Genomic DNA, 6,037 nt, shown 5'->3' with positions numbered 1-6,037 from the left:
TAAAATAATCAGGCGTGGAACTGTTATTAATAACCTCTATGTGTATTCCTCGAACACCCAATCACGATTTTAAATTAATAAACTTTTAAGTTAATCTTGATCTCACACAAAAAAAAATATTTGGGACTACAAAATTCCCTTGTAGCATCAGTGGCATTAAAAAACAAAACAATCCTGCAATATTCCCTTATGAGGGAATAAGAAATACAGTTCCTTAACAGTTCACTCCAAAATAGAAAAAAAGACCCAAATGAAAACATTTTTTTTTTCCAGCCTATTTTGCGCTTTTATCCAACCTGATTGTTATGGTGTGATTGGTGCAGAAACTTCAGTAATCTCTCCATTCACTGGTATTGACGGATTGACTGAGACTGTTCTTAATTGTGGTCATGGAAGTAAGAAATATTAGATTAAAAAAAAAAAAAAAAAAAAAAAAACCACCATATTGGTCTTTCCTATATTCAAAAAAATATTTGACTTTTTTGCATTTTTCCCCCATTCCAATATAGATACATTATCTGACAGAAACCAGGAAGCTGTACGGCAGATATCTCTAAAATTTAGCATCCACCCATAAATAGACCAGGATGGAGAGAAGGCACTGCAGGCAAGGCACTGTCTTATTTGTTATTATTTAGAACAATCATAAACATTTTTAATGGCCATTCATTGTATATTACACCTCTATGAATGTTATTACCATTTACTAAGACTACATCTTGATATTTTTTTCAAATGAAAGGGCTTCATGCATCTTTGAAAATAATGCCAGAAACTTCACTTTATTTGTAAAACAATACTCATACCACAGCATTTCTGAATGTACCTTTTTCATATCAATTCTAAGAAGATGAGGAGGGAGACAGGATTACACCCTCTTGTCATTTGTTTCACCAAACCCCACCTGTCTGTGAGCTTCTATATCCAACGCTTGATGTCAAATATAGGATTTGCAATGAAGCAGTTCTTTCGGGGGAAGACCACAAAGACTGCATCAAATAAAACCCCACACATAACCTGAACAGCATGGCTTCCTATTGACATTTCTCAGGACACAGCTGAGTGCACTTTTATGAGGCCACACAAGGGTCTAATTACTGTTCAGACGCTGTTGCTGGACAAGCAGTAGAGATCCCAGCAAGACCAGTGGTGACTCAAAGCTACTGATGCATGAAAATACTTGTGAAAACATCAATTGCTGCTTTGGGTAATAAATTATGCAGAGGAAGACAAACTGTTTCTTTGAGGGGAACAGGAAATATTAAGTAGGTATAAAGTGCCTTATCCTGTCATCAGCAAGCTCACAGGACAGGAAGACAAGCCGCTCCTGAATGTGCGTGTCAAGGAGTTGTAAAAGTCTACTTTTTCAAAGCAAAGGACAATATTGCTGAATAGTGTTGCATAATAGGTGGATGTATTGATTATGCTTTCTAATTCAGCTAATTGGCTTAGAAATATCAAGGCACAAAGCAGCACAAGGGCAGGACGGTCATCTCAGACTGTCCTTGTCAATTCGAATCATTACCTTAAAAAAAAGAGAATGTGACAGAGATAGAATAGAAGACGATGTCCGTCAAAGTTATATTTATTGCCCTCGCAGGAGGACTATCCATTTACTTAATTACAGTCTGACCTCTTTGTTGTGAGAAAATGGGCGGATACACTAAAAATGCAAGAATTATGAGGGTGAAAAAATACATGAATTCTCTTAACAAGTAATTTCAACTCATGGCAATGTTCATGACAATTGTGTGAAAGACCTGAAATAAATACTTGAAACAAACAGTGAAGAGAAGACCAAAAAAAAAAAAAAAATACACATGATAAGAGTAACTGATGATAATCATGAAGTGAATTTAGAAAACATAAACTAGAGGAAAATAATGGTCAAAATCAAAGAAATATGATGCAATGTGTTATTGGCCTTCATTTATATTCTTCACACAAGTAATTCCTCTCAGGTTAATGGCAGGGGTGGAGTTGGAGGTTGCATGCACTTGGTGGAAGGCATGTTAGTCATTACATTATTACTGTCATAGAGTACGGGTGGTTTGATTGATACCTCTTGGTATTTGCTTCTACAGTTCAGACCATTTGTTGAATTTAATTATCAAGGCTTTGCTTAACATCAACTGTCTGACTATATAAAGCAGATGAATATTCACTATTGAATCTGATTGTCACTATTGAGTTAGATCATCTTGGCAAAGATTGCATAAAGGTGTCCTCTCTTCATGTGTCCTTTTGGAAGAAAAATACCTTTACTGTCACATTCGGTTATACATGCGGCACAACGTTAGCAAAATTTGACCACTGCGTTGAGCCCATCAGGGATGAACCATGAGCAGAAGGCAGCTACGGAACAGTGCTGGGTAATAACCGGTGAAACAGGTAATAATTTTCCAAACTGTTTTTCTTTGGGTAATTAGCTTTTCGTTGATTTTATTATATTCATATATTATATTTTCCTTTATTCTTTTGTCAGTTTAATTTTTTTATGCGTCGCATCAAAGAGATCACGCTATTCCTGTTTTTACTTATTTTTCCCCATTATAATTGGTGAAAGTGAAGAACTGCTGTGTTCTATTGCAGCAATAGCTGTATTTATGAATACAGTGACTGAAAAGTAGAGTCACAAAGTCTGTCTTCTAATTATTATAAAGAAAAATCTGGAGTTGTTTATTTACTTGCATAGTCTTTTTAAAAGGTGGCTGATAATATATCACAATATTTATCATAAAACTTACCAGTTGCTATATTGCATTTAAAAATAAAGTATACACAGCAGCCATTTTACACCAAGGAAACCTTTCAGTGGTAAATGCACTCCACACACCTTAACATGTCTATTACAAGAGATACAGGGGGCAAGTAGGAGAGAAGGGGAGGGGACAATCTTTCAGAATGCAGCAATGCAGTGCTCCTGCAGTGAATAATGATGAGACAACGGAGGACACACAGACACTTACGGTGAGGGATACGATAGAGAAGCGAGTGAGGGATTTCCTCTCATCCTGCTGAGCAAGACCTACTCACGGTGATTTAGAACATCAACGGGATGATTCATTTTTAATTTCAAAAATACTTAGCGCCGCATCGTTTTATCAGCGAATGTAATCTGATGAGTTCCCCAAGTTCCATGTGTTACTCATGTTACACAAAAAGCATGCTCTCTTGGACTGGTAGGAATGTTCACTTATTGATCTAGATCTGTCTTGACAAGGACAATTTGCAAAATACAATCCATTGAGATTTAAGACCCCTCTCCAGAAACCTCATTTGTCATGGAAGCCTTAGTGCAATTGGCCTTAACTAACAACAGTAGCATGAGTCAAAGGTTGATGAATCATGTACATGACCATTTGGTTTCGTTTAGATGTAAATCAATCTGTAGTATATCCTCTCACCCCAAGAGAAACTGCTGAACACCTTAAATGCATAAATATTTCAGTAGTTGAAAAGCATGCCATTATATCATTCCTACAAGTGTATTTAAGAAGATGTCCTGTATCTGTTGGATCGATTCCAATTGCTGAACTTCGCTTGGTTTTATAACTTTTTCTTAATCGAAAACTCCAAGTCCAGTGGTCTCACACTGGGAAAGTAAAATTAAAAAGTGTTCTCAATTATTTAACGTATAATCTAGCTGTTTTGCATGTAATTTAAGCACACAACTGTTGATTGTAAACTGTTCTAACAATGAGAACAGTGACAATATCCAATTAATGACAAAAGTACCAGCCTCATGGGTGTACAGTTTAGAATTTTGGCCCGGAGCTGGCTGTGACGCTCTCAGCTGATGCTTGCCTGAGTATTAATGTCACCACAACAAACCATCTGCAGATTTTAAGCCTGCATTTGAAAGGAAAATGTGGGTGTTCATCACAGATTGACTGCAAAGCTGTTCCAATACATGGGAGTGTAAAAACAGGGAATTGTTTTGCCAGATCCAAAATGAACCCTTGAAATTTGCAAAAGTGGACTGTTAGAGAACCTGAGAGGCCTAATTGACTCAAAGTTGGCAAGTATGCTTGAAATATAATGCAATGCTAGATCCAGGACAGCTTTGTTAACTTTTAGCAAATAAGTATCACTATCATTGTTACCAAATAACTTTCAATATTTTAATTGAACACAGGCACAACCTCATTACATTACATCCTGTTCACCGACCATTGTGCCGCCTCCCACAAGGACAACATCGTCCTGAACTTCAGATGACACCGCAGTGATAGGATATCAATGACAGGCCTACAGGATGAAGGGGGCCAGTCTGGTGACAACAGTGGGCACGAGGAAGGAAAGGAGACCTCTCTAGCCAGTGTTTTTCCAAGGTCTTGTTTTAAATTCCTGGGTGTCCATATCAGTGAGGGCCTCAACACCATGCAGATGGATAGGAGGGCTGCATTGTTGAGCATCTTGACCAGCTGCATCACCGTATGGTACAGTAGCACCACTGCTCTGGATCACAAAGGCCTGTAGCGAGTGGAACAGACTGCAGAGAAAATAACCAGGACCCCACTGCCTTCTCTGCAGATGCATCTACCGCCAGCAAAAGGCCACAGGAGAGCTGCCTCCATCGCCAAGGACTACGCCCACACCCAACATGGACAGTTCACACTCCTACCCTCTGGGGTACAGGGGTGAAATGCAGAACGAGACAACTAAAGAACTTTTTCTACCCAACTGCCATTAGACTCCTGAACAGCTGACGGGAGTCAATAACCATGTACTACCTCAGTACAATTCTGCACTTTATATTCAGCACAGCCAGGGCTGAAATCAACCGTTCATGTAACTTAGCTGGTTATTTAAACTGTCTGCATCAAACCTGCACATGCAGTGAGTTTGGACATTCAAAGCTGTGCTCAGCTTTAGCCTGCACAAATTTCTTATACTGCTTACATTTCTGTGCACAGTCGGACCTCTGGACTTTTTACATGGTAATGGGTTCGCAGGTTACAACAGTATGTTTACTATTTATCACCATCAGGGATCAGCTCTGAGCCCCTTCTTGTTTGCGGTGGTGATGGACAGGCTGACAGATGAGGCTAGACAGGAATCTTCATGGACCATGATGTTTGTAGATGACATCGTAATCTATCCTTGATTTCAGGTACTTGCGGTAAACAGTCCAGAGCAGCCGAGAGTGTGGAAAAGAGGTAAAGAGACGGGTTCAAGCAGGTTGGAAGGGGTGGAGAAAAGTGTCACTATACGATATCAGCCTGAATGAAAGGTGTACAAGACAGTGGTGAGACCAGCAATGCTGTATGGCCTAGAAACAGTTATGATAAAAAGACAGGAGGCACAGCTGGAGGTTGAAGATGTTAAGGTTCTCTTTGGGACTGACCAGGATGGATAGGGTCAGGAATGAGTCCAGAGGGACAGCACATGTTGGGACAGATGTTTGAGAGAAGGTCAGAGAAGCCAGACTGAGATGGTTCGGTCATTTACAGAGGAGGGATGGTGAATATATTGGTAGGCGGAAGCTGGAATTGGAGTTGCCAGACAGGAGGTCTGGAGGAAGACCAAAGAGAAGATTTATGTATGTAGTGAGAGAGGATATGAAGGTAGCTGGTGTGAGAGGAGGATACAGAGAATAAGGTTGGGTGGAGACTGTTGATTTGCTGTGGCAACCCTTGAAGGGCAAAAGGAGAAGAAATATGGCTGTATTACAGACGCCAAAGTAAGAATTTCATTGTACAGCGAAAGCTGTTTCCAGACTGACTGTACACCTGACAAAAACACTGAATCTTTTACATCCAAAAGGTCTACAAAAGATCCTGCATCACACTGTAGCGAGGCCACTGTGGCTTAGGTGGTAGAGTGGGCATCCCTCCAATCAAACAGTCAAAGTTGGAAGTTTGATGCCCTGTTTAGTACTTTGCATGACACAGTTTGTGTGTGCGTCAATCGGTGACTACTATCTAGTCCAAAGTGTTATAAAAAAACACAAGGAGTGAAAGTGCTATGTAAATGGAGAGCATTTACTAATAGGACAGACTGTATGAAATGGTTTTCCCTGCTTCATCAATGA

Source organism: Fistularia commersonii, chromosome 2 (assembly GCF_037954325.1).
Source record: "Fistularia commersonii isolate RoL2024-O1a breed Wild chromosome 2, RoL_Fcom_v1.0, whole genome shotgun sequence".
NCBI lineage: Eukaryota > Metazoa > Chordata > Actinopteri > Syngnathiformes > Fistulariidae > Fistularia > Fistularia commersonii.
The sequence above is the reverse complement of the archived record's forward strand: the minus strand, read 5'-3'. Positions refer to the sequence as shown.